Source organism: Moschus berezovskii, chromosome 14 (genome assembly GCF_049115385.1).
Source record: "Moschus berezovskii isolate FMDL1 chromosome 14, NW_MosBer_1.0, whole genome shotgun sequence".
In the NCBI taxonomy this organism is placed as follows: domain Eukaryota; kingdom Metazoa; phylum Chordata; class Mammalia; order Artiodactyla; family Moschidae; genus Moschus; species Moschus berezovskii.
The window spans coordinates 38,407,967-38,432,828 of record NC_142473.1 but is presented as its reverse complement, the minus strand read 5'-3'; the positions used below and the strand labels follow the sequence as shown (position 1 = coordinate 38,432,828).

The 24,862-nt window shown below is 46.9% G+C and overlaps 1 protein-coding gene across 3 annotated transcripts in view; it reads right to left on the bottom strand.

Moving 5' to 3' along the window:
• Positions 1-24,862, bottom strand: part of GRAMD1B (GRAM domain containing 1B) — a 188,455-nt gene that overhangs the window by 83,428 nt on the left and 80,165 nt on the right. The window lies entirely within an intron of this gene.

Genomic DNA, 24,862 nt, shown 5'->3' with positions numbered 1-24,862 from the left:
AGGTTCTTTACAGCTGAGCCACTGGGGAAGCTATATGTATAGTATATACATATAGCTATATTACATAAAATCCAGAACAGGGCAATCTATAGAGACAGAATCAGTAGTTGCCCAGGACTCGGCTGGGAGGGCTGGGGTATGCCTATGCCAGCAAAAAGGTATGGGGTCTCTTTTTGATGTGACGGAAATGTTCTAAAATTGGCTGTTGTGTTGGTTGTACATATCTGTGAATATACTATAAACTGAATGATACATTTTAAATGAATAAACTGTATGGTATGTGAATTACGTCTCAATAAAACTGTGAAAAAAGAAGAAGATCAACCAGATGGCGACTGCAACAGGCCAAGCAAGATATTCAAAGGTTCTGAATTAAGCCAGTGGCAGTAGTCACGGGAAAGACTGGAGGGTGATCAGAGAGACACTGCAAAGACGGAAGTAACCGTGTGGGGAGTGAGGAAGATCAAGTAGAAAAATAGCTCAGAAGTTTCCCATGCGAATGACTAAGAGAGGGTGTGAGGGGAAGGCTGGATGGGAGACTGCTAAAAATTTGCTTTTCATGTTGTGAGTTGGTGGAGCTGAGCCCATTTCCAGAAGTGAGGGAACAGAAAGTGAGATGCAGATCCAGAGTTGACAGTCCTTCTCCCAGCAATGGTGGCTAAGGGTCTTTTGTGACTGGTAATGAAAATTATTAATTATATTTAGCACTGGTGGGTGGTGTGTACGGGCTCAGTTGTGTCTTACTCTTTGCAACCCCATGGACTGTAGCCTGCCAGGCTCCTCTGTCCATGGAATTTTCCAGGAAAGAGTACTGGAGAGGGTTGCCATTTCCTACTCAAGGGGATTTTCCTGACCCAGGGATTGAACTTGTGTCTCTTGAGTTTTCTGCATTGTCAGGCAGATTCTTTACCACTGAGCCACCTGGGAAGCCCATATTTAGCACTACTAATTCTAAAGGAGATCAATCCTGGGTGTTCACTGGAAGGACTGATGCTAAAGCTGAAACTCCAATACTTTGGCCACCTCATGCGACGAAATGACTCACTGGAGAAGACTCTGATGCTGGGAAAGGTTGGGGGCGGGAGGAGAAGGGGACGACAGAGAATGAGATGGCTGGATGGCATCACCGACTCTGTGGACATGAGTTTGAGTGAACTCCGGGAGTTGGTGATGGACAGGGAGGCCTGGCGTGCTGTGATTCATGGGGTCGCGGAGAGTCGAACACGACTGAGCGACTGAACTGAACTGAACCAACTGAAAATCCCATGGATGGAGGAGCCTGGGAGGCTGCAGTCCGTGGGGTCGCTGGGAGTCGGACACGATTGAGCAACTTCACTTTCACTTTTCACTTTCACACATTGGAGAAGGAAATGGCAACCCACTCCAGTGTTCTTGCCTGGAGAATCCCAGGGACATGGGAGCCTGGTGGGCTTCCGTTTATGGGGTCACACAGAGTCGGACACGACTGAAGTGACTTAGCAGCAGCAACTTATGCCTACAAATATACTTAGGAGAATTTAGCCAGAGAAAGACATTAGGATTGCAGCAAGCAAGAAAAACCAATTCTATAGCTACACATACAATATTCCAAGCATTTAACAGTATTTACTGTTCCCGTGTACAGACTTTTGTAAAAGGGAGTATAATCACTGCAGTTATAAATGTAATGGTTTATACAAAGACTACTCAAAAGCTGAATGGCAGTAGTTAGCTCCTATTACTACTGGGCCTCACAAGGGCACAAATCTATTTTTTCATTTATTTGTATCAAAGAAGGTAAGAACCTGAAGTAGAAACCTAGGTTCATAAAATCAGAGGGTTAAAAAAATATCATTTGAACGTGCCAGAGTCAACAGATGCAAAATAAATATATAAAAATGGCCCATTTTAGACCAAAAAGATGACTACGGAAAATGACGTGCAATGAGCAAAGCAGATCACCTTCTAAAGCCCAATGGTCAGAGTTCCCAGAATTTTTATCCCCAGGCTTGTCAAGTTAAGCTGTGGAAAAACAAAGAGGTTTTGCATATCAGGTCATAATGCCACCGGATATAAACCATGGCCATTCAGTTAGGATAAAATGTTGAGATCGCTGCAGAGAGCCTATTATGAAACAATGAGGCTCCCAGTCTCAGGAGAAAGGGTCCAAAAAAAGATCTTAACTGGAAGATAAATCTATTTGCACTACAGCAGGAGAGGCGTCTGAGTCCCTCTGTGGAATTTTCCTATAATATGCAGCGTTGGCAAGATCCTACAGGGCAGATCCAGTGCCAGCTCCCCCTCTACTTTGAGCCCCACTCCCCTGGTAGCTCAGATGGTAAAGAATCTGCCTGCAGTGTGGGAGACCTGGGTTCAATCCCTGGGTCAGGGAGATCCCCTGGAGAAGGGAATGGCTACCTGTTCCAGTATTCTTGCCTGGAGAATCCCATGGACAGAGGAGCCTGGTGGGCTACAGTCCATGGGGTCACAGAGAGTCGGACACAACTGAGCGAATCACACACACACACACACACACACTCTCTCTCTCTCTCTCTCTCTCCAGGGCCAGGACCTGTTCTTACTGCTTTTTGTGCTCCTATTACCTAGCCCAGTGAAACGGTCATTGAGTCAACAAATAAATACATGAATTCAAGAGAAGATAGGAAGAATCCAGTGGGAACCTGGCAAGATTTTTTTTTTTTTTTGATGTGGACTATTTTTAAAGTCTTTATTGAATTTGTTTTAATATTGCTTCTGGTTTTCTGTTTTGGTTTTTTTGGCCCCAAAGCATGTGGGATCCCATCTCCCTGAACAGGGATCGAACCTGCGCCCCTTGCATCGGAAGACAAAGTCTTAACCATTGGACCACCAGACAACTCCCATGGGAAGAAAATTAAAAGGTCCTGTACTCCAGAGATCCTGGCCTGTAGTCCATGGGGATCCAAAAGAGATAAAATCTGCTGCTCTCATCTTGCCTACCATCTTAGGCATGACGGCACTCATGCCGGGCTGCAGGCCACACACCCAGCGAGTGGCAGAACAAGTTCCAGCCCCCAGTTAAGTATCCAAGTAACCATATCCACCTGGCACAGGAGATAGAAGAGCTCCAGCAATGAGACTAAAACACACGATTTAGGAGGTTGTTAAGTTGAAAGGAGGGGTGAAACTGACCGATAGTGGCCTAAGCAGTAGCTCCTAGGTACCTAGGGAAGATAAGGATCAGAGTTCTCTCTGTCCATCCAAGGCATGAAAACAATCTTGGACTTTAGGTGTGGAAAGCAAGGACCATGACCATGCTCTCTTTGAATGATGCCAAACATAGAACAAAGGAGATTTTAACAGCAGCTTAACATTTATAAGGTGGTTACAATGTGCCAGGTTTCCTTCTGAACGCATTAACAGGAATGATCTCGTGTAAACCTCCCAGTCTTTACAACAGACGTCCAAGGCAGCTGTGATAAGTCCCATTTTGTAAATAAGAAAACCAAGGCTTGGGGAGAGTAAGAAGTTGCCTAGAATCATACAACTAGAAAACAGCAGAACCATCTGTATCTGTCCTTGGAGTCCATATTATACCCAAGTACTTAGCTGTCCAACTCTTTGCGGCTCGATGGACTGTAACTCACCAGGATCCTCTGTCCATGGGATTCTCCAGGCAAGAATACTTGAATGGGTTGCCATGCCCTCCTTTTGGGGATCTTCCCCACCCAGGGATCAAACCCGAGTCTCCTGCATCTCCTGCACTGCAAGCAGATTCTTTACCCACTGAACCACCAGGGAAGCCTAATGGAGCAGCCATTTATGCTAGTGTTAGAACAAAGAGGTGCCAGGTGAGAAGTAGCGCCTGGCTGCTCTAGGAAGGAAAGTCCCAAACCCAGATTCAGGAAAGAAGTCAGTGCTCCATTCCCAAGATTTGCAAAATGCTTGCCCTCCCCGCCTATGAATATCTCCATAAATCTTACAAAAGAAACAAAAACTGAATGGCTTTCAAAGGTTTACGTAATGTCTTCATGGTTAACTGGATGGTGACAAGGTTTTAAGTACTCTTCTTTGTCTTTGCGACTCACGGACTGCAGCCTGCCAGGCTCCTCTGTCCAGGGAATTCTCCAGGTAAGAATACTGGAGTGGGTAGCATTCCCTTCTCCAGCGGATCTTCCCGACCCAGGGAGGGAACCCATGCCTCCTGCATTGCAGGTGGATTCTTTACTGTCTGAGCCACCAGGGAAACCCAATGTTCTAATGGGTAACTGGCTGGTGACAATGTTTAAGTATTCTTCTTTAAGTTGTACAGATACATTAATACACTCTTTTTCACATGCATGATACACTTTATAAATTAAGAAAAAAAAATTTTTTTTAAGTAAACCCTGACCCAGCCCTGAAGTGACAGCCACCAGAACAGATGACAGGATTACAGCTCTCCCTGTGGGGGTGAGTGCACTGGAAAAAACTATTCTACTGCATGACTGAAGGACAAAGGGAGCAACACCACCAAGAAAGGCTGTCCCACTGCTCTGCAAACCTCTGCTGAAATGCACAGTGTAGAGCATTTCTACCAAATAAACACTTTTCACACCATCCTCAAGAAGTAGAGTACGGAGGTTAAGGGCACAGGCTTTAGAGCTAAGCATCTTTCGTCTTATTCCAGTTCTGCCACTTACCACGTGGTCTTAGGCCAGTGATTTAAACCTCTCTGAGATTCAGTTTCCTTACCTGTAAAGTGGGATGAATATCACTTTTCCTGTAGGGCTGCGTGAAGCTTTTATGAGAATTGTTTAATGGAAAGCTCAGAGAAGTACTGTTATTGTAATTTCTAACACTAATCTTCACACATGCTACTAAACTTAATCCAGTTCTCAGCCCCAGAACTGCTCACCCTCCAAGTTGGGAAATGCATTCCCACACTTGGGTCACCCTGAGCCTGAGGGCTTCTCACAGGGTGAGACAGCAAGCCTGCAGCCTCGGCCTCTCTTTGGAGGCTGTTGGCAGGTGAGCCCCGAGTTGTCTCCGAACCTTCAGCTCTGTTCTGATCTCTTCATCCATCAGGCCCTCATTCTGGTTCCGTGACCCACTTCTTGCTTCTTCCCTGCCTGAGAGATCTGCTACACCCTCTTGAGATCTCAGTGGCCTCCATCCTTCAAAGATCAACTCACATCCCACCTGCTCCATTCAGCCCTTCTCCATTGATTTTGCCCATTACTACTCTTCCCCATCTCTGTTCCTGTACATTGTTAGTGCTTATAATTCATATCCTTAAATGTCTTCATAAATTATCTTGGAATATTTCTCTACCTTTTCATGGGTAATCTTATGGGCAAAGACCTGTCTTCCAACTGCTTTGTAATTGGGCTCTGGAGTCAGATTGCCATCTCGAACAATTCTGGGCTGTGTGATCTTGGAACAATCATTTTACCTCTCTGTGCCTTAGTTACTAATTTGTAAAACCTCCATAGTAATAGTACAAAGCCCACATAATGGCCATGAGTTAATATACAGAAAACACTTAGGCTCCTCTGTCCATGGGATTCTCCAGGCAAGAATACTGGAGTGAGTTGCAGTGCCCTCCTCCAGGGGATCTTCCTGACCCAGGGATCGAAGCTGCAACTCTTACATCTCCTGCATTGACAGTAGGTCCTTTACCACTAGCGCCACTTGGGAAGAATTATTATATAAGTACTAGCTATTATTATTAACATCTTTACCATCATCACTATTACCATTAAGGTGCTTGGAACAAGACGGCTAGCTAGGATGGAGCCAGAAAAAACATCACTTCATTGTACTTGAGTGGCATCTCTATTTGCCTAAACTAGGGGCAAACTCTGTGTCAAGGGCCAGATGATAATTACTTCAGTTTTGGGGGTCACAGATCTTTGTTACAACCCCTTATCTCTGATGCTAAGGCATGAAAGCAGCCATAGACAATGCATAAACAAAGCTTTATTCATGAACACTGAAATCTGAAATTCATAATTTTTACACGTCATGAAATATGACTCTTCTCTTGATTTTTTTTCAACCATTTAAAAACAATTTTATGAACACCAAAAACATTCTTAGCTTGCCATCTGTATAAAAACAGGCGGCAAGCTGAATGCGGCTCTTGGCATCCACACAAGGTCACACAGGGTCCTCCATGGTATCGCAAATTAAGGCCCTTGTTCTACAGGCGGTAAGAATACATTGTGAGGTTTTGAGCAAGCGTGCGCCCACACCCACACTCTCATAAAAGCAGCTGCGGTGGGCATCACTGGTATCAATAATACCTCTCTTCCTACCATCAGAGGCCTACATCTCCCAGCTTTCCTGCAGCCAGGCAGCGCCATGTGACTAGTTCTGGCTAATGCGCCGAAAGGGCAATGACAGTGTATTAGCTTCCAAGGGGCAGCATTCAAGAGGCATGCTCCCTTTCCCTGCAGTGCTTGTGGAGGAGGTGCCAGAAGATTCTACAGCCTGGATCACGGAGCTAACCACATGGAGGATGGATCCCTACAGAGTTTTCCAGAATCTCGGGAGGGCATGGATGGTCAAAAACTAACTTACGATGAGAGCTGAGGTGCTGAGTTTGCGGGTGGGGAGTCGGGTGGTGGTTGTCATCACGGCATACCCTAGATAATCCAGTTTAATTCGACAGCTTTCTGCAAATACCCACCAAAGAACAGCACTAAGGATAAGTAAACAAAAACATCTAGCCAACACCTCGTTTATCATATGCGTTCTTCTTGATGGCTCATTTAGGGGACCAATGCCCAGGCCTCTGGACAACTGAGCAAGAGATCAGAAGTATTCTCTTCATCAAGTTCTGTCATGAGAAACCCAAAATCATCTCTTCCAGCAGTAAAAGGCAATGACAACAAGTCTCGGAATAGCCAAGAAGAGTTTCTAGCCAGCAGCAAAGACTCTCAAGTGCTCATCATCTGATTTGTTTGACATAATCTCTGCCATCCAGAGGCTTACATTTTAATATAGTGAATCTCTTTCTTCCTAAGTGATAATGATGACGACAACAACAAAAAACCAAAACCAAAACAAACACAAGGCAAATAATGTTTAGTAAGAGTCGGACACAACTGAGCAACTGAACTGAACTGAACTGAACTGCTTATTTCAAGCCAGATGCAGTTTCCCAAAGTAGAAAAAAAAAACACTTGGGTAAGAGGTAGGAAAGGCCTATCCTTTTAGGAAATCTGCAGAGTCAGAAGATTTGGTCCTTGTCCTAAGCTCTCCTGATCACTCAAGGGATTTAATGTTTGTATGACCAGTACTCAGTGCCCCGGAGTTACCAGACCATGGGAAAACGCCAATTCTCCCATCCCACCAAGTAATAAGTAACTCTCATGCTGTTAGCAAGAGGTGTACCTGCTGGGGGATGTTTGTAAATGAATATTTAATATTTTCAAGTGAAGGTTTATTTTCAGTGTCTCCTGCTGGCTAAAGAAGTGCACCAATGGCCCACATCACAAGTGACCTGCTCTATGGGGACTGTGGCCTTTTTTTAAACTGTTGGTCAAAGAAAGCTGAGAGACCCTCTAATCTGCCCAGCACTGTTACTTAATCCCACTTTCATGACGGCTACACCGGGGCAAATGGAACTCACCTAACAAGCAGGTGACACAGCAGGTCAAAGGTGATGATGAGGACTTCCCTGGTGGTACAGTGGATAAAAATCTGCCTGTCAACACAGGGGACAGGTCTGGGAAGTAAAGATCCAACATGCCCGTGAGCAACTAAGCCCAAGCTCTAGAGCCCAGAAGCCACAACTATGTGAGCCTGCTGTAATTACTGAAGCCCGTGTGCCCAGAGCCTGTGCTTTGCAACAAGAGAAACCAATGCAATGAGAAGCAACTGCAAGAAGGGTAGCCCCCACTAACTGCAACTAGAGAAAACCCTGTAGCAACAAAGACCTATCACAACCAAAAAATTAATTAATTAAAAAAATGTTTAAAGGTGGAGACAAGATTCAGACTTCTGAGTTGGCTTTCCAGAATCTCCAGTCACTAAGCAACCCCAATCTTGACTGCAGCTCACCTCCTGGTAAACTTGAGAAGAGCTGGGAAGCTCGGTTCTAGAGGGGGTATGCAGAGGCCATGTCCAGGGTCCTCCTCCTCTATAGCAGACCTCACAGAAAGGACCTTGAAAGATAAAGACACATCCTGATCATAACACTCCAGAAATTCCAAACTTTCTCTTATATCTAATTTAAATCCTTCTTGTTTCAACCCAACCATTTCTTTCTTCCTGGGTCTAAACCAGAGCTGAAGAAGGAACAAGGCTCCATGTGTTAGCAGATTTGAAGAGAAGGCACACACTGGGCCAGTGACCTTGTATCAAATAAAATATGGCTGGCCATGCATCGCCACGAAAGATGGAGGCGTGCGAAACAGACTCCCTTCCCAGTTACCCAGTAAGAACATAAGTGATTGGGTTCTCTCACACGGCATTCACATTCCTAAATAAACAGTGTACAGCCACATGACTGCTTGCTCACCCACTCAAACACAGAGACGAACTCGAAGCTCCCCTCCACTGTGGCCCAAGACCTGGCCACAGAAATGCTCCCCCCAGCTACACGTCAAGACCTAGGCTCTGTCTCAACTCTGCTTTTTTTCCACTGAATGCGATTCTTCCAGCGCACTGACTTTTCTGAAGGTCTGTCACAGCCCCTAACAGATGTGAGGACCGAGAATCAAGACAGATGTCACTCCAGGCTGCCAAACCCTGTGGAGGCCAAAACAATCTGTACGAGGAGCAGCCCCACCAAACTGGAGACATTTTTAGTGACTGAGTTCTTAAAGCTCTGCAGGGATTAGGAACAGCTTTACATCACACATAATACAAAAAAAAAAAAAATTAACCACCACGTAGAAGCTAAGGAGGACTGGTGATGTGGTCTTGAAATAACTTCCTTAGTTTCCAAACTACATGTGCTGCAGTTCTGCTTGGGCACAGCCCTGTCTATTTGTGTATGTACCTCCTTTCCCAGGGGGGCTTCCCTCGTGGCTCAGATGGTAAAGAACCTGCCTGTACTATAGGAGACACCCGGTTTGATCCATGGGTTCAGAAATATCCCCTGGAGAAGGGAATGGCAACCCACTCCAGTATTCTTGCCTAGAGAACTCCATGGACAGAGGATCCCAGCGGGCTACAGTCCATGGGGTTACAAAGAGTCAGATACAACTGAGTGACTAACACACACTCCTCCCCCCGTCTCCGCCATGCCACCTTCACCTTGCTCACCAAGTTAGCAGGAGATGGAATCACAGAATCATCTTTCAAGAGAGCCTAAAGCCTTGGGCCCAGGGAGAAGGAGGTTGGACAGTGGGGAGGATTTCTAGCTCACGATCCAGCCACTCGTCAATCACAGACATGTATCTTGATCGGTTTTGTCCAAAAGCATCCCCTGTGATAACCTCGTAACTCCAATAGGTGCAGTATTAACGCTGTACAAAGGACAACATCCACTCACCTAACACTGTCTGGCCTTCACACCACTAAGTGCTAATTATTTCAGGAAGTGTCCCTGCCACCCCAGCTGAAGTCAATTCCAACCTCCTCTGAGTTTCCAGAGTGCTCCATGTTCACTGCTTTAGTATTTACTGACTTGCTCTGTAGGTTGTGTGTGTGTGTGTGCGCGCGTGTGTTTGTGTTGAGGGGCATCAGGTCTCATTCTACTGGTGAGGCTAAGTCACAGGAAATGTCCTTTCATTTTTTCATCCCCCACAGTACCTAGGCACAGAGCTGTGAAAACAATAATTATTTGGCCAGGATTTGTAGAATGAAGGGATGGACGAATTATGAATGTACAGACCTTGGACCTTGCTCTCTAGAGAAGTGGGTTTAACCAGATACACCGTGCTGTTGCTGTGACAGTTGCAAAACTGAAATAATGGTCAAGTAAAAAGAGTTTGCATTCTGGCCTTTCACCAATAGTTGCAAGAATTTAGTCAAAACCCTTTATCGCTCGTAGCTTGGTTTACCTAGCTTGAAAATGGAGATGCCAGCTACTTCATGGCATTATAGTGAGGACTGGATGGGATAAGGCATTTCCATACACTTTTAAAAAACTAATAAACTAACAACAACAACAACACAAAAGTAAGGCAAAGAGACAGCAAAATAGAAAAAAAAAACAGCCAATATGTGCATGCTCAGTAGCTCTCAGTCATATCCAACTCTTTGAGACCGTATGATCTGTGGCCCACCAGGCTCCTCTGTCCATGGGATTCTCCAGGCAAGAATACTGGAGTGGGTTGCCAAGTCCTCCTCCAGGGGATCTTCCTGACCCAAGGATTGAACTGGGGTCTTCTGCACCTTCTGTGATGCAGGCAGGTTCTTTACCCACTGAGCCACCTGGGGAGCCCACATAGTCACATGCGTATACATATAATACGGAGGAAAGAACAAGTGAATCACTGGGGAAAATTCCTGCAAATCCAAAGCCAGACTCGTATCTGTACATCTCGAAGCAGGTTACTTAACCTCTCTGTGTCTGTTTCCTTGCTCTGTGAAGTGGGGGCCTTAATTATAATTCTACATGACTTAACACATGTAAAGTGCTTAATATGGTGCTTGACACACGGTAAGCACTCAATACATGTTAGTTAAATCACTAACACATAGCAGGCATTTCAGAAATGTGTCTAGAAATGGTTCAAACATTAGAGAGTTAATGCATTCCATCCTCTTCCATAGATAGTATTATCCCCTTGTTTCCGCCAAGTCCTGCTATTGGGAAAGCAGAGTACCCCGACACAAGATCGTACCAAAGGGAGCTGCATCTCCAGCCCAAACATCCACAGCACAACTACAGGGTCTGGCCCCAGGGCCAAAACGGACCGCTTAATCTATACCTAAAGAGATGGTGAATCACGGGGTCTGAAAGTCCCTGGGGCAGACACACACACACACACACACACCATTTCCCTATCCTGCTAACATTATACATTATACTTGGCTGAAAAGGACAAGGTTACCCCAATTATAGTTCCTAGCCTAACACTGCACTCTGGTTGAAACGCATCAAGAGATACTGGAGGCAGATTTTTAAAGGCAAACATCTCTACATGTCCCCAAGGGACCAGGCCGGGCTGGGCAGAGAAGCACTCTGCGTTAAAGTGATGTCTCATCTTGAATGACAGCCAAGAACCCTTTGGACCCGACCCCAGCATGCTGACAGCAGGGGTGCGGGGGAAGCTGAGTGATCTCCATGACGAGCCAGCGTCCCAGCTCTCCAGGCAGCACCCCGGCTCGCCTTGGAGGCCTCATGCAAGTCATGGGCCCAGCTCGGCTCTGCTGGGGAATAGGGGCCAGCTCTGGATGCTGACTGGGCCTGCTAACCCTGCCAACCCAGGAGGAACAGGGAACCTGGCCCCAAGAAAGCCAGGGCAGGAAAGGCACCACGGTACCCCCACCTCCCTTTCTCAAACTCAGAGGGGGCTTTCCTTGCATACAGGAGCCAATACATGAGCAAGTGAAACCAAATGCTGAGGAGCAGAAGCTACAGGCTGGGTGGTCATTGCTGTGTACCACTGCTCCAGACCTCACAGTTATGAAGGGTTAAGCCGGCGCCAGCAGAAACTAAGTTCCTCCACTTCCCTTCCACAAAGTATCTTTTCTAAAGTATCTTTTCACTGAAGGACCCTCTTGCCTAAAGGAGGAGGGCTAGCCTAGACTGACTCTTCTGGGGTTTAAGCTGGGGTGGTGGTGGTGTTGGGGGTGCGGGTGGTTCTGCAAAGCCAGATGTGGCCAAGAGCCAGACCAGGACTCTGCATTAAACAGCTCAATACCCACCCCAACTCACCCTCCACTCCATAGAGGTGACCCAACACCACCCCACCCAGGACCTCCGGCCACAGGGAGCACTCCTAAGCCTTCTCCTCCTCCCACCTCCACAGCTTTCATGGAGAAGCTCCATCTCCAGCCAGGGAGTCTTCTTCCTCGGAGCTGCACACACCACCTTGCAGGGAATGGCGAAGTTTTCCGAGCAAAATCTCCAGTTGCTCAACCAGTAAAAAAGCCAATTCACCCACCCATCTGATTCAAAGGAGAAGAGGGAGAGGTAAGGGTTTTATTTTTAAAATGGAAGGCAAAAATATTCTGAGGACTTTGGCAGCTACTATACAGATATCCACACCCCAAGCAAGAGGAAGAAGGGCTTGCAAAGCCCCAAAGTGTGTCCGTGGTGGGCAAGGGACACCAGGCACATTAGAGGTTAGAACCTGCAGCACCCCCTGCCACCCAACTCTCTTCTCAGAGAGAGGTTTCTAAGAGGTCAGAGACTGCTCACCAGGGGTGAGAGTGCCCAAGAAGCAGGGGGATAAGGGCCCCCTGGGATGCTGTTGGGTAAAGAAAGTCTGCACCACCAGCTTAATGCGGACATATGGGATCCTGTGAAAGGTTTCTTTCTTTATCCAGTTCCCACAGCGTTCGCCAGCCCTTGGCCCCCTCGAAGTTGGAGCCTCTTTTTCAGCTGTAGTTTGATTCTCTCTACAGCCCCTCAACTTCCACCAAATGCCTCCCCCAGGAAGAGGCTGGCAGAAAATACTGCAGCGGTGCAGAAGCTGGGGGGTGAGCCAGAGAGGGCAACCCAACTTTGCAGAGTGTGTGGACCCCACCTTTACCCCTCAAGACCCAGCTCGGAAGAGGGGGCCGATCTGAAGGAGACCTCTCTTGAGGACACGGAGGTGCTGGGGGAGAGCGGGGGAGCGGGTGGGGGGGCAGGAAACACTGGGGTGAAGAAAGACAGCGGCAGGGGGAGCTGCCTGCTCCCTGCTCTACTCACCAGGACAGCTTGAATCCTTTCATTAGTACAGTCACGATAATCCACCGACCGTGTCCTTAGCATCCCGGGCACAGCTCCGAAGGTCCCAGGACATATTTGAAAAGATGACGAAGTCCCCAAAGAACAGAATCCCATGAAATGTGACTTGAACCCAGAAAGAGAAAGGTGAGAGAGAGAGAGAGACAGACACACAGAGAGAGAGGCAGCACCAGCCAGAAGAAGTATTCCACTGTTTTCTCTCCCTCCCTGTTCCCAGCTGAAAGCTGGGCAAAGAGGCAAAGGACAGCTTCTGCAAACCCAGCCCAGGGCTGGAGCTGCCTGCCCGCCCGCCCGAGTGGCCGCTGCCACTGCCAGTTTCTGATGAGGATGGGCACGGCTGGCAAGGCTGCAAAACAAGCCCTGGAGTTGCTGTCAACAGGCAGGCTGGCCGGGACCCTCCCACCCTCTCCTCACGCCGACTCGGAGCAGCCTAGGGAAAAGACCCCAAGCAGAACCCCGGGAGCAGAGCAAAAACAAGTAGAACCTGCGCCTCTCTTCCCCCAGGCGGCAGCTCCCGCAGCTCCATATAATCTCCTAATCAATGCAGTACCCAAGCAAAGCCCTGCCAGCCACTTCCGCCCATTTAAAGACACAGCACACGTTTTGTCCCAGGATGGCAGGATGGGACAGAAAGTCAGGGAGAGGGTGGGGAAGCAATGTGGGTGCCGGAGAAGGAAGAGGACAGGGCAGAAAGGTCTGAGGACAAGTGCTTCCCTGGGCATGCGTCAAAGGGTTAAAATGCCCCACGCCGGGAGTGGGAGGGGGCACGGCCGCCAGGCTCTCCGTAAGCCCCGAATCTGAAGCTAAGCCAACTTAGGAGGCCAGGTGCCTTAGTGTCCTATGGCAGGTGAGCTGCCCAGGACCACCTTAAACAGAGTCCTCACCCTTCCCCAGCAAGACTGGCAGGCACAGGACCACGAGCTCCCCAGCAGCTCCAGCACTCAGTACTCTCAGTTCTCTTCCCTGCTGGGGACATCGCCTCTCTGGGCTCAGGATGAGGCAGCTCCTTGTGGTGGCCCAGCAGCGTCCCCAGTCACCTTGGGCCAGGAAACCTTTTAAGGTGGCCACAAAGGCCTGGTGCAGGATTTAAACAACATTTTATCATCATACAGGGCCCCATGAAGATTCAGACAAGACCCAGCATCAAGTGAGGAGGGACTAAGATTTTTCAACATCAACTCGAATGCTGGACTCCCAGGAAAAGGAGACATAGCTCTTCTTACAATCCTCCAAGTTGAGGTCTAGGAGTTCCAGCCCCAGCAACTCCTCTGACCATGCCATTCCTTTTTGTCCTCTCCTAGATTACTGACTATCTGGGTCAGTAATGCGGATGGGTGAGAATGAACAAAGAGGAGATTAATTATGACATAGCAACCGTCAACTGAACCATAATAAGGCTTTACCCTGTAACTTGCCCCAAAGCAATCAGGATATCCATTTGTGCGACAGGCACGCCATCTACACTTGACCCTCTAAGGTGACACTTAAGAAAAACCAGAGTGCAGATAATCACTTTTTCATGATCTGCCTTCCCCCCCTCAGATGATCAGCTCCATGAAGGCAGGGGAAGCATATGGGTTCAGCTTTAACTCCCTAGTTGAGCAGGAATGCTTGCCCAGGAGGGGTCTGATAAGCCAGTGTTTAATTGAAGTGACCTCATTCAAACCTAACTCAAGCACTGTTGTCTCTCTCCAGCGTCCAGATGGTTCTGCAGAAATACTGGTAAAGATATCCCTGGGTGATGGAATTTCTCTCCATCCATAGTCCCCATATGGGACACCACACTGAAACACTTACAAGACTTCTGAAGACATCTGCGGTTATGTTTCTAAAGCTCCCTGAGCTTGTCCCTTGGCCATACTGTCAGCCTAGGTATTATAGGGATGCAGAAGATTCCAGAAGCGCACTCAGTTCTCCTTTACAACCAAGGTAATTCTCTCAAAGGACTTTCCAGAACCTGTGACCCAGCCCCGAGGCTAATGTCACTTAGAGTACTCCAGGAAGATACTCTCATTCTGCCCATCAACTGCTCTGATCGCAGGTGACACATAAAACCTGAATCAAAGCTTTCCAAGTATTACATTAGAAACACTATTGTTAACATTCAAATTCTTTAGCTTTTACCCTTTACCTATTATTTTTTAAACTCCCCTTTGCTTCACAATTATTAAGGCAAGCATTATCTCACTGAAAACTCACACACATTATGAAGTAGTTAACTCTCATTATTTTCCAGGTAATACAGCTAATGGAGAGGTGCAAGACAAGACCTGGTAAACTAGAGTGTAGTGTCTTGATTTGTCTAATACCAATTAACAAGCTGCAACCTTGGGATTTGAATGCAGGCATGGCCAACTCCAATATCCAGTCCCTTGATCATAATGTATGTTGATGAAAGAAAAATCTCCTCCATCATCAGACAAGCTGATGATAAGGGCTAACGTGCTTCCAGAACAAAAAGAATTCAGGCCACAGGTAAAAGGAAGACTAAGTCAAGCTAGCTGAGGAGTTAGCTGGCTTGCGTGTCACTGTGTGTGTGTGATGTGAGGAGCACCCGGAGCTTCCCCATTCAGTACATGTTCCCTCTATTATCTTCTCATAGAGCACAGTCTGTTTTGTAGGGTTTGAAAAGTTCCCTGACTTGTCAGCACCAATGTAATTCTACATTAATTTGTGTATGATCAGGCAGGTGCGTTAGACTCTCCTGTTTCTGCCTGACTGCAATCTGGCTAGCCACTCCTTGATACCCATATTTCAAGAAGGGCAAGAATTTCCAAAAAAACTAAACTCAGAAGACTTCTATTTCTGGCAATATGGTAGACTAGATATCCTGATGGTCCTTCCCACTAACAACTAAAAAATGCTGCTTAAAACACTAACAAAGAAAGAAAAATTCTTTTAAAAAAGCTTGATAAGCTATCAAAACAGTAATATTTAGAGGCACAAATGCAGAGTGCAGAAACCCAGAAAATCAAGGGACGCCTTGAGGATACATTTTTAGAATCTGTGAAACTGGGCTTTGGTTCTGATGGCCTCACAGAGCACACTGGACAAGGGACAAAGTCAAAAGCCCACTTGTGTGAGGCCATTTCCTACTCCAGGGGCTCTTCCTGACCCAGGGATTGAAGCCGGGTCTCCTGCATTGCAGGCAGATTCTTTACCACTGAGCCACCAGGGAAGCCCTATGTGAGGCCAAAAGCTTACTAATATGAGAGGTGCAAGAGAAGACTTGGTAAAGCAGGTCCTGCTAACTAAACTCTCACCACAAGGGTGAACTTGAAAGACAGGGTGCTGCTGAGGATGCAAAAGGAAAACTGGCTTCAACCTTGACAGTGAGTGAATGAGGAAGGAAAAACAATCTCCCCTGATAAGTCATAATTACAAATGGATCCTCACACAGACTGTTGCCTAAGAATTTCCTAAGCAAAAAAAAAAAAAAAAAAAGTCCAGAAAAGGAAGGCTGTAACCACAGTTAAGATTAAGAACATATGATCATCAGCATTGAATACAGAAAAGACAAGATTTTTCTGAAAGAAGACTGCATAACATATGTAATTGGACTGTATAATAACTGGAGTTATTCAGAGTTTATTTTTAAAATTCTATAAATTAATAAGAAAAAAACACAATGAGAAAAATAGACAAATGATTTGAATAAGCACTTTCAGAAGAGCAAATGATCAATAAATATACGAAATGGTGCTCAAGTTTATGAGTACTTAGGAAAATGCAAATTTAAACTTTGGTGAGATACCATCTCATACCCAGATGATTGGTAAAATTTTAAAAATCTAACAGGGACTTTCGTGGTGGTCCAGTGGTTAGGAACTCACCTTCTAATACAGAGGGTAAGGATTTGATCCCTGGTTAGGGAGCTAAGATCACACATGCTTCACGACCAAAAAGCTAAAACATAGAAACACTGTTGAAACAAATTCAATGAAGGCTTCAAAAAATGGTCCACATCAAAAAAAAACAAAAAAACAAAAAACAAACAATTTAATAAAATAAAATAAAATAAAAAGTCTAACAATATCAAGGTTGGAAAGGAGCTATGCAAGTGTATATTAGTCTGATTAGCTATGCAAGTAGTAGGAAACTACTTGGTCCTATGTAGGCAGGCTGAAGACATGCCTCCCCTAATGTCTAAAGTCAGGGCTCACATGAGAAACTTCACACAGCACTGAATGGGACAACATGGTTTGCAGGGACTCACCAAAACACTGGGAAAAAAGTGTCTATCAACAACAGGAAGGAAAATTAACTGCTATTTTCTTGATCTGGGATAGTATACAGCAATATGTGCCTGCATGCTCAGCTGCATCCAACTCTTTGTGACCCCATGGACTATATGTAGTTTGCCAGGCTCCTCTGTCCATGGAATTCTCCAGGCAAGAATACTGGAATGGGTAGCCATTCCTTTCTCCAGGAGATCTTCCCAATCAAGGGATCAAATCTGTGTCTCCTGCACTGGCAGGTGGGTTCTTTACCACTGAACCACCTGGGAAGCCCCAGTATATAACAACAGCATACAGAAAATGTATAAATTACTGTCTCATGCAAAAAAGTGGATGAATCTCAGAAACAATGTTGAACAGAGGAAGTGAATCAATGAAGAATACCTACAGTATGATTATATGTATATATAAAAAACACATAATAGATGGAAGTGAAAAGTGAAAGTGTTAGTTTTGCCCAAGTAACACTCAGTTTTGTCCAACTCTTTGTGATCCCATGGGCTGTAGCCTGCCAGGATCCTCTGTCCATGGAATTCTTCAGGCAAGAATACTAGACTGGGGTGCCATTCCCTTCTCCAGGGATCTTCCCAACCCAGGGTGTCTTCTGCATTGCACCCAGGTCTCCTGCATTGCAGGCAGATTCTCTACCATCTGAGCCACCAGGGAAGCCTGAGATCGATAGATTGAAGCCAGACATTTTATAGCTATATAGATAGAGAATCTGTATAAAGAGATACTCTGTACCCATAAAACAAAAAGTCACGGGGATGACACGGCCAGCATTTAGCAAGGTGGTCACCTCCGTAGGGTGGGAGGACAGTGTGGTCAGCAGGATGGGTAGGAGGTACAGCTGTGTTCACCTAGCACCAGCCTTTGCCTATTTTTGTGAACAGACCTGATGAAAGGGCAGCACGGTGGTGGGGGAAGCACTGACAATGACAACCCTTTGTGTTCTATGCGTTTTCCAAAATCTCAGTTCAAAAAATTGATCTTCCCAGTCTCACAAATATTCACAAGTTGGCTGCGTGCCCAAGGTTCGGTTTACAGAAGAAGGAGGTTGGTTTACATGACTCTAAGCTTCTTGCTACAGTGGTTCCTTCCAAATGTGACTGGGTTTGGAATGAAAGCTGGAAAAAACTTCCTTCCTGACTTTAGCTGCCCTGGGTCCCTCCTGGCCCCCAGGAGCCTGAGGTCTCACCCACCCTCATGCTGTTCGTCTGCTAACCCGACAATATCACAACTGGACTTTCTGTCTCGTCTGTGAGTCGGGGCCAGAATGGTGAGAGGGGCCTTTCAACCAGAGCACACAGCTGGTGACCAATACCCGGACACCCAAGGCCCCCAGCCAAGGGACGCCTTGCATCTGTGAGCCCGAGCGAGAACTCAGCCCCGTGACTCCCACCTCCCCACCGGCGGCTCTTTCCGGCAGCAGACACACATGCCTCCTCACGACCTTGGGAAGTCACTGGGAGTGGAGCGTATCTGGAGCAGAAAATAGATGGCCAACGTGGTCCCTGCAGGCCCGCCTTCTCTCCTGCTCTCGGATCTGCGCTGCCCTCGCTCTGCCCCTGCTCCTGAGGAGTGCCGCAGTTGCAGGGCAGAGCCACATGCCTCCAGGAGCTGGCAAAAACTGGGGCAGAGCAGTGCTGCAGTCACACGCTGGGGAAACAGAGAGCTCCGCGCTCAGGCAGGGGGAGTCGTCAGGCGCCCAGAGCGTTATATTTAAGGCGCATTTTGGAGGTCAGGAAGCTAGCAGAGAGGAGCAGCGGGGGGAGGGGGAGCCTCCTGAACACAACAAGCCTCCACACCTCGTCCTCCAGCCAGAATTCCACACCGCGGTCAACAGAGGCTGTGTGAGGGGACGGCAGATGGCCAGAGCTGCGCCCATCAGGTGCTCCCCACCACTTCCCCGTCCCTCCTCCCTTCCTCCCCCCCTCCACTCTCCTCTCCCCACCCTCTGCCACTATTAGTCACTGGCTCTGGGGTGACGGTATGGGCTGTAGGCATTGGCCTTGCCCTCTGCTTGGTCGGCACCCAGCCTGGAGCCTCCTGAACCCGCCCCACCCCTCTGGTGCGGTCCTCTGCCCTCAAGCCCTGTGGGCCACTCTAGGGAAGGGCGGCTCAGGCCACGGAGTAGCTGGGGTGGAGGGGCTCACCCGGGAGGCCAGCCAGGCTCTGATCATTTGAAGGACGCTTCCTTCTGCCTCTGCACCTCAGGGATTTGCTTAGGGTGCTGGACAGACAGACTCACCTCCCCCCCACCCCCAGCCTTCTTTGCTCCTCCTTCACAATCTGCTAATCCAGAAGGTTCCTCCAGGCAACCAACAGGATGGACAAGGTCAAAGCCAAGCTCTGGTAGGCTTCATCCCACCCCTTTTTCATCCGGACCAGAGAGGAGGGAGGGAGATGGGATGGAGGCGGCCGGCCAGGGGTCCCACACAGGTGTGTCCATCCACGGGAGTTTTGGACAGCCTCCTGTGCATTAGGTCTGGTGTTCTCACAACAACCCAGTGAGGTGCGACTAAACCACGCTGGATGGAAGGAGAAACTGAAGCGCTGGGAGGCCTTGTTCTGATCTTACTCCCAACCCTGAGATAAGGTGGGGGTTGGTGAAAACAGCAAAAGCTAGGGAGCAAAGCCCTGTGCCCAGAAACCACAAAGGCCTCAAAACTGTCCGCAATATCCAGTCCAGGCCCCTCTCCCTCTCATCCAGGCCAGGATGGGAACTGCCTCCCCTGCTCTCCTGGGCACGGAAGCCAGTTAAGCTCTTCCTCCCTGTCTGCTGAAGCAGCTCTTGATGGTCCCTCTCCATGATTACTTCCCGGCTTGATGAAAGGAGACAGGACCATCCTGGGCCCCGCTCTGTATGGCAATGAAAACTCCAAAGGGGACTGGACTCCTGCTCTTTATCCTGCCTTCCACTTTTCCTCCAAAGTCCCTCCCTGCTTTCCAAACCTGACTGCCTGACTCAGTGCTGCTTTACCTGTAGGGCTCCTTCATCAGGGGCTTCCCTGGTGACTCAGTGGTAAAGAATCCACCTGCCAATGCAGGACTCACAGGCTCGATCCCTGAGTTGGGAATATCCCCTGGCGGAGGAAACGGCAACCCATGCCAGGAGTTTTGCCTAGAGAATCCCATGGACAGAGGAGTCTGGTGGGCTTCAGTCCATGGGGTCACAAAAGAGTAGGACACAATTTAATGACTAAACAACAACTCTTTCATTAGCGGGTCCTGGATCACAACTCCTGCTGCTGCTAGACAGAAGGGCGGCCTCTAGGAGGTAAATGCCCTCCTGTCGGGAAAGACATCACACACCTTGGAGAAATCCCACTCCCCAGGAGAGGGGAACGTGGCCTCATTTCACTCCTCATTCTAATTACACTCATAACAAAAGGAAACATGTCTACTGCCAGATGGAAAAAACAAGGCAGATTTCTATTTACCCCTCCTGCTCCTTCCTGGTTTACTCTCTGGAGAAATTCGGGGTGACTGATGGTGTCAGGGACCCTGGAGGATGCATATCAACTCAGGTTTTCTCAGGGAGGGAGCCCAAGCACCCATACACCCACAGCCAGCTGCTTCCTGCTCTCCTCCCACCAAATGGAGATTTCTCCTTTCTCAACTAAGTGACATATGAGAATTGCCATTAAAAGACAGCTGAATCAAGTGTTAACTCATTTTCACAGTGGAAGTCTCCAGGCCAAGGACAAGACAAGAATCTCTTGCTGGCAGAGAAACTGCCTGCTTGTTGAGAAGGACCAGCAGAGAAAAGTTGCATTCTTAACTGACACAGGCCTGACACCAGTCCTGGTGATATGCTTTGTGGTTCAGCACAAGGATTCTGAAACTAGACTTGAGTTCAAATCCATACCGAACAAGCCGCATGACCTTGAGCATGTCACTTACGCCTCGGTTCTATCTATAAAAAAGCGATGATGTCAGCAATCCATGACAATGACACAAGGCGTGATATAATAAATAAAAGTGCTCAACACTTTTTAACCCTTATTTTGCTTATTCTCAACCAGGGACCACAGACCACCACTACCCACTGCAAAAGAACCACAGGTTCCATTTCTGTGCTTCCTGATCTACTTTTTCTCTTTTGCCAAAGTTTCTCATGTTTCCTATTTTTTTGGAGATGTTTGGGTGGTTTTATTTTGTGATATTTCTGTTAGGTCAGTCAGCTATTCATTTATTTATTCAACAATAACTGTACTCATTGAGTGGCTAATGTGTTCATAACCCAGGCAAACCAAGATGATATTTCAATGATCAATCCAATATCATTCTTGAGCTCCAAAAGCTCATAAGCTAATAAGGAACACAAGGCATGGGCATTAAGTAGTCATAATAAATCTAACAAAGTTTAAAGCAATAAGTCCCATTAGAGAGACACAGCTAATCAGAACGGCAGAGTACTTCTGTTTTTCAAAATGAAGATAGGTTTGTAATCATTATGCCAATTTTTCAATCAACTAATGAGTAATGGTGAATGTTCTCAGCTAAACCTATATTAAATCTGTGATAATTATTTCTTGATTAGTATGGCCTTAACTCAAAAGAATTAGCCAGAAAAAGGATCCAATATTTGTCATCATCCTCTATGGAGACCAGAACTTCCTCTTTGCATGACAGGCGTCTAGAAATAGTGCCTTCGGAACATATTGCTACGATCGCTGCCAATAAATACAGGTTTATTTGGATGGAGCAGGCAGTGTCTAAAAGGATGCATTCTGAAGTTTCACTTCCTACATCAGGATATTTTCTCATCAGCATCTTAAAGTTGAAAATTAAATGTTCAAAGATGATTCAGGCCGTTCTACCTACGATATTCTCTTAAGATCACGACAGATAGGAGACCGGCATAATCATGAGTGAACCTAAGAGCCCACGTTGCAGGGCTCCTCAGTAAATGCACCTATGTCCTCCTGTAACTCAGCCCCCGGTTATCTGTGCTGCTTCAGGAGTGCCCAAGTGCTGGCCTGCACCATGATGTATCCACGCAGATCCACAGACAAGTGAGAAAAATAAGGGCAATGTGGTTAAGCTCCCAAAAACTAAATATACTGAATCTTTAATTTTTAATCATTCACCCTTTAAAATTTTGTGTTTAAATCCTCACAAAATACTGGGTTGGCAAAAAGTTCATCTGGGTTTTTCCTAAGCTGGTACAGAAAATCCCGAACAAACCTTTTGGCCAACCCATCACAAACGGTGGTAATGGTAGTTTCTACATTTTAGTTCAGTTTAGTCCTGTTGTTACCTTTTATGGGTTAAAAAAAAAATATGTGGCAATTCTGGGTCAGTCCATCAACACTTTTCAATTTCTCTACGAAACCCACAAAGCTCAGACTCTCCTATGAAGAAGGCCTTCTCAGTTCCAAGATCTCACACTGCACTTGAAAGAGAGCCTCCGCCTCACAACTGCTGATGCAAAATCTGAAAAGCTTCTCCAGTCCAATCTCCAGTCCTAGGGGGTTGTCTGGGTCACAGAGGTTCCTAATAAAGTCTTTTTTTTTTAATTGAGCTATAACTGACATATAACATTATGATAATTTCAGAAGTACAACATAATGGTTCCATGTATGAAGGTGCTAAAAAAGATCACTACAGTAAGTCCAGTTAGCATCCATCTACACACACATAGCTACAACTGTTCTTTTTATAAGGACCTAATCCAGTCCTGAGGAGAAGGCAATGGCAAGCCACTCCAGTACTCTTGCCTAGAAAATCCCATGGACGGAGGAGCCTGGTGGGCTGCAGTCCATGGGATCGCTACGAGTCAGAGCGACTTCACTTTCCCTTTTCACTTTCACACATTGGAGAAGGAAATGGCAACCCACTCCAGTGTTCTTGCCTGGAGAATCCCAGGGACGGGGGAGCCTGGTGGGCTTCCGTCTATGGGGTCACACAGAGTCGGACACGACTGAAGTGACTTAGCAGCAGCAGCAATCCAGTCCTGACAGTTTGAACAATGCCTTGGAGCTAAGACTGTGCCTCCCAAATATACATACGTACAGCTATGACCACTCCCCTGGGCGCTCATACAAATTCCCAGTTGTTCCTGAGTACCTTCATCTCTATGTCCCATGGGCAACTCAGAGCCAGACCAACAAATGAAACTTCACATTGTCCTTCTCCATCTCCTCCTGACCATGACCTCCTGAGCCTATCCCAATAGATGGCACCACCCAGTCAGAGACCTGGAATTCATCCTACGAGCCTCCTGTCCTGCCTCCCATTGAATTAGGCATGAAGCCACATCAGTTCTGGGGGCTCCCAGGTGGTGCCAGTGGTAAAGGACCCACCTGCCAATGAAGGAGATGGAAGAGATGCAGGTTCGATACCTGGATTGGGAAGATCCCTTGGAGGAGGGCATGGCAACCCACTCCAGTATTCTCCTCTGGAAAATCCCATGGACAGAGGAGCCTGACGGGCTATAGTCCATGGGGTCACAAAGAACTGGACCCGACTAAAGCAACTTAGCACACGTGAGTGGGGGAAGACAGACATGGAAAACATAAAAGTGTCAGAGATGGCAGAATGAGGAAAATTCCAATGATCTGTCTACCCTGCAGTCAAAGAAAACTTTTTCAAAAGCAGACCTGAGGCTATCTTAAAGTCCTTCAACTGCTCCCAGTATTTACACAGGGCTAAGGCTGTCCTGATGGGTCAACTCCCACTTCCTTCTCCAGATTCATCATCTGCCTCCCATCTTCCAGACGCATCCTATGCTCCGATCAGGCACAACTACGTGTGGTGACCTGGGCTTTGCCACATGCTTCTGCCTCACAACTGGTCAGTGAAAATCTCCGGCGTGCAGGCATTTTACGAAGGTATTTAATCCTCACAATAATCCTGTAGCGGGGATGATATCACCCTCATTTACAAAGGAAGGAACTGAGACTAGGAAAAGTCAAGATAACTCACTCAAGTTCACTGCGCCAGAAAGCATGGACTGCCAGCATTTGAATTCAGACCTGTCCAGCTCCAAATTATAACCAGACCATCTCTCTCCCCTTGTCCATGCAATAAACTCCCACCAATGCCTCAGATCAAATGTCACTTCTTTTAGAAAGCCCTGATGCCTGTACAGGCAACATCCAATAGTTCTTTTGTGATTTCCTGGTGACTTGAGCTTCTGTTACAACCCTTATTACCTTTGTGCCATCATAATCTGTCTATTCATCTGTCCTCCCCAAGAACCCATAAGGAACTAAGTGCTCACAGTGATCCTGTGTTATTCATCAAAAACTTCCACATATTGAATCTCTGCGGTTGTATAATAGGCATTTAATAAACATTTGTTGAGTGAATGCATTAATGAATGCTTATCAACCTTTTTCTCAAGGCTGAAATGGAAACTCTCAGGACACAATTTATCATCTACTTATGTTAACAGTCACGTCGGGACATCCGATGACCCCAGTCTGAAACTGCAACCTTAGAAAAAGAGTAGCACCATCTCAATGCAATAATGCAGACTCCCAGAGATGAAGTCACACCTCTAAAAGCCCGCCTCCAGGAACTGAATATAGTCTAAATAGGCAGGACTCTCATCAAAAGTGACCACACCTTCCACCAAAAGTTATTTCAGTGGGGAGTAATTGAACAGAGGAGCCTGCTGGGCTATAGACCATGGGATTGCAAAGGGTCGGACACGACTTAGCAACTTGACAACAACAATAAACTGAACCCATTATATTGGGAGCTGAAGAGATCCAGGGAACAGGATATCAGGTATTACAGAGGAAAGGTAAGGGAGATGCCTTTACATGTATTTAGACATTTTAAGGTCTTCTCAGGTGGCTCAGAGGGTAAA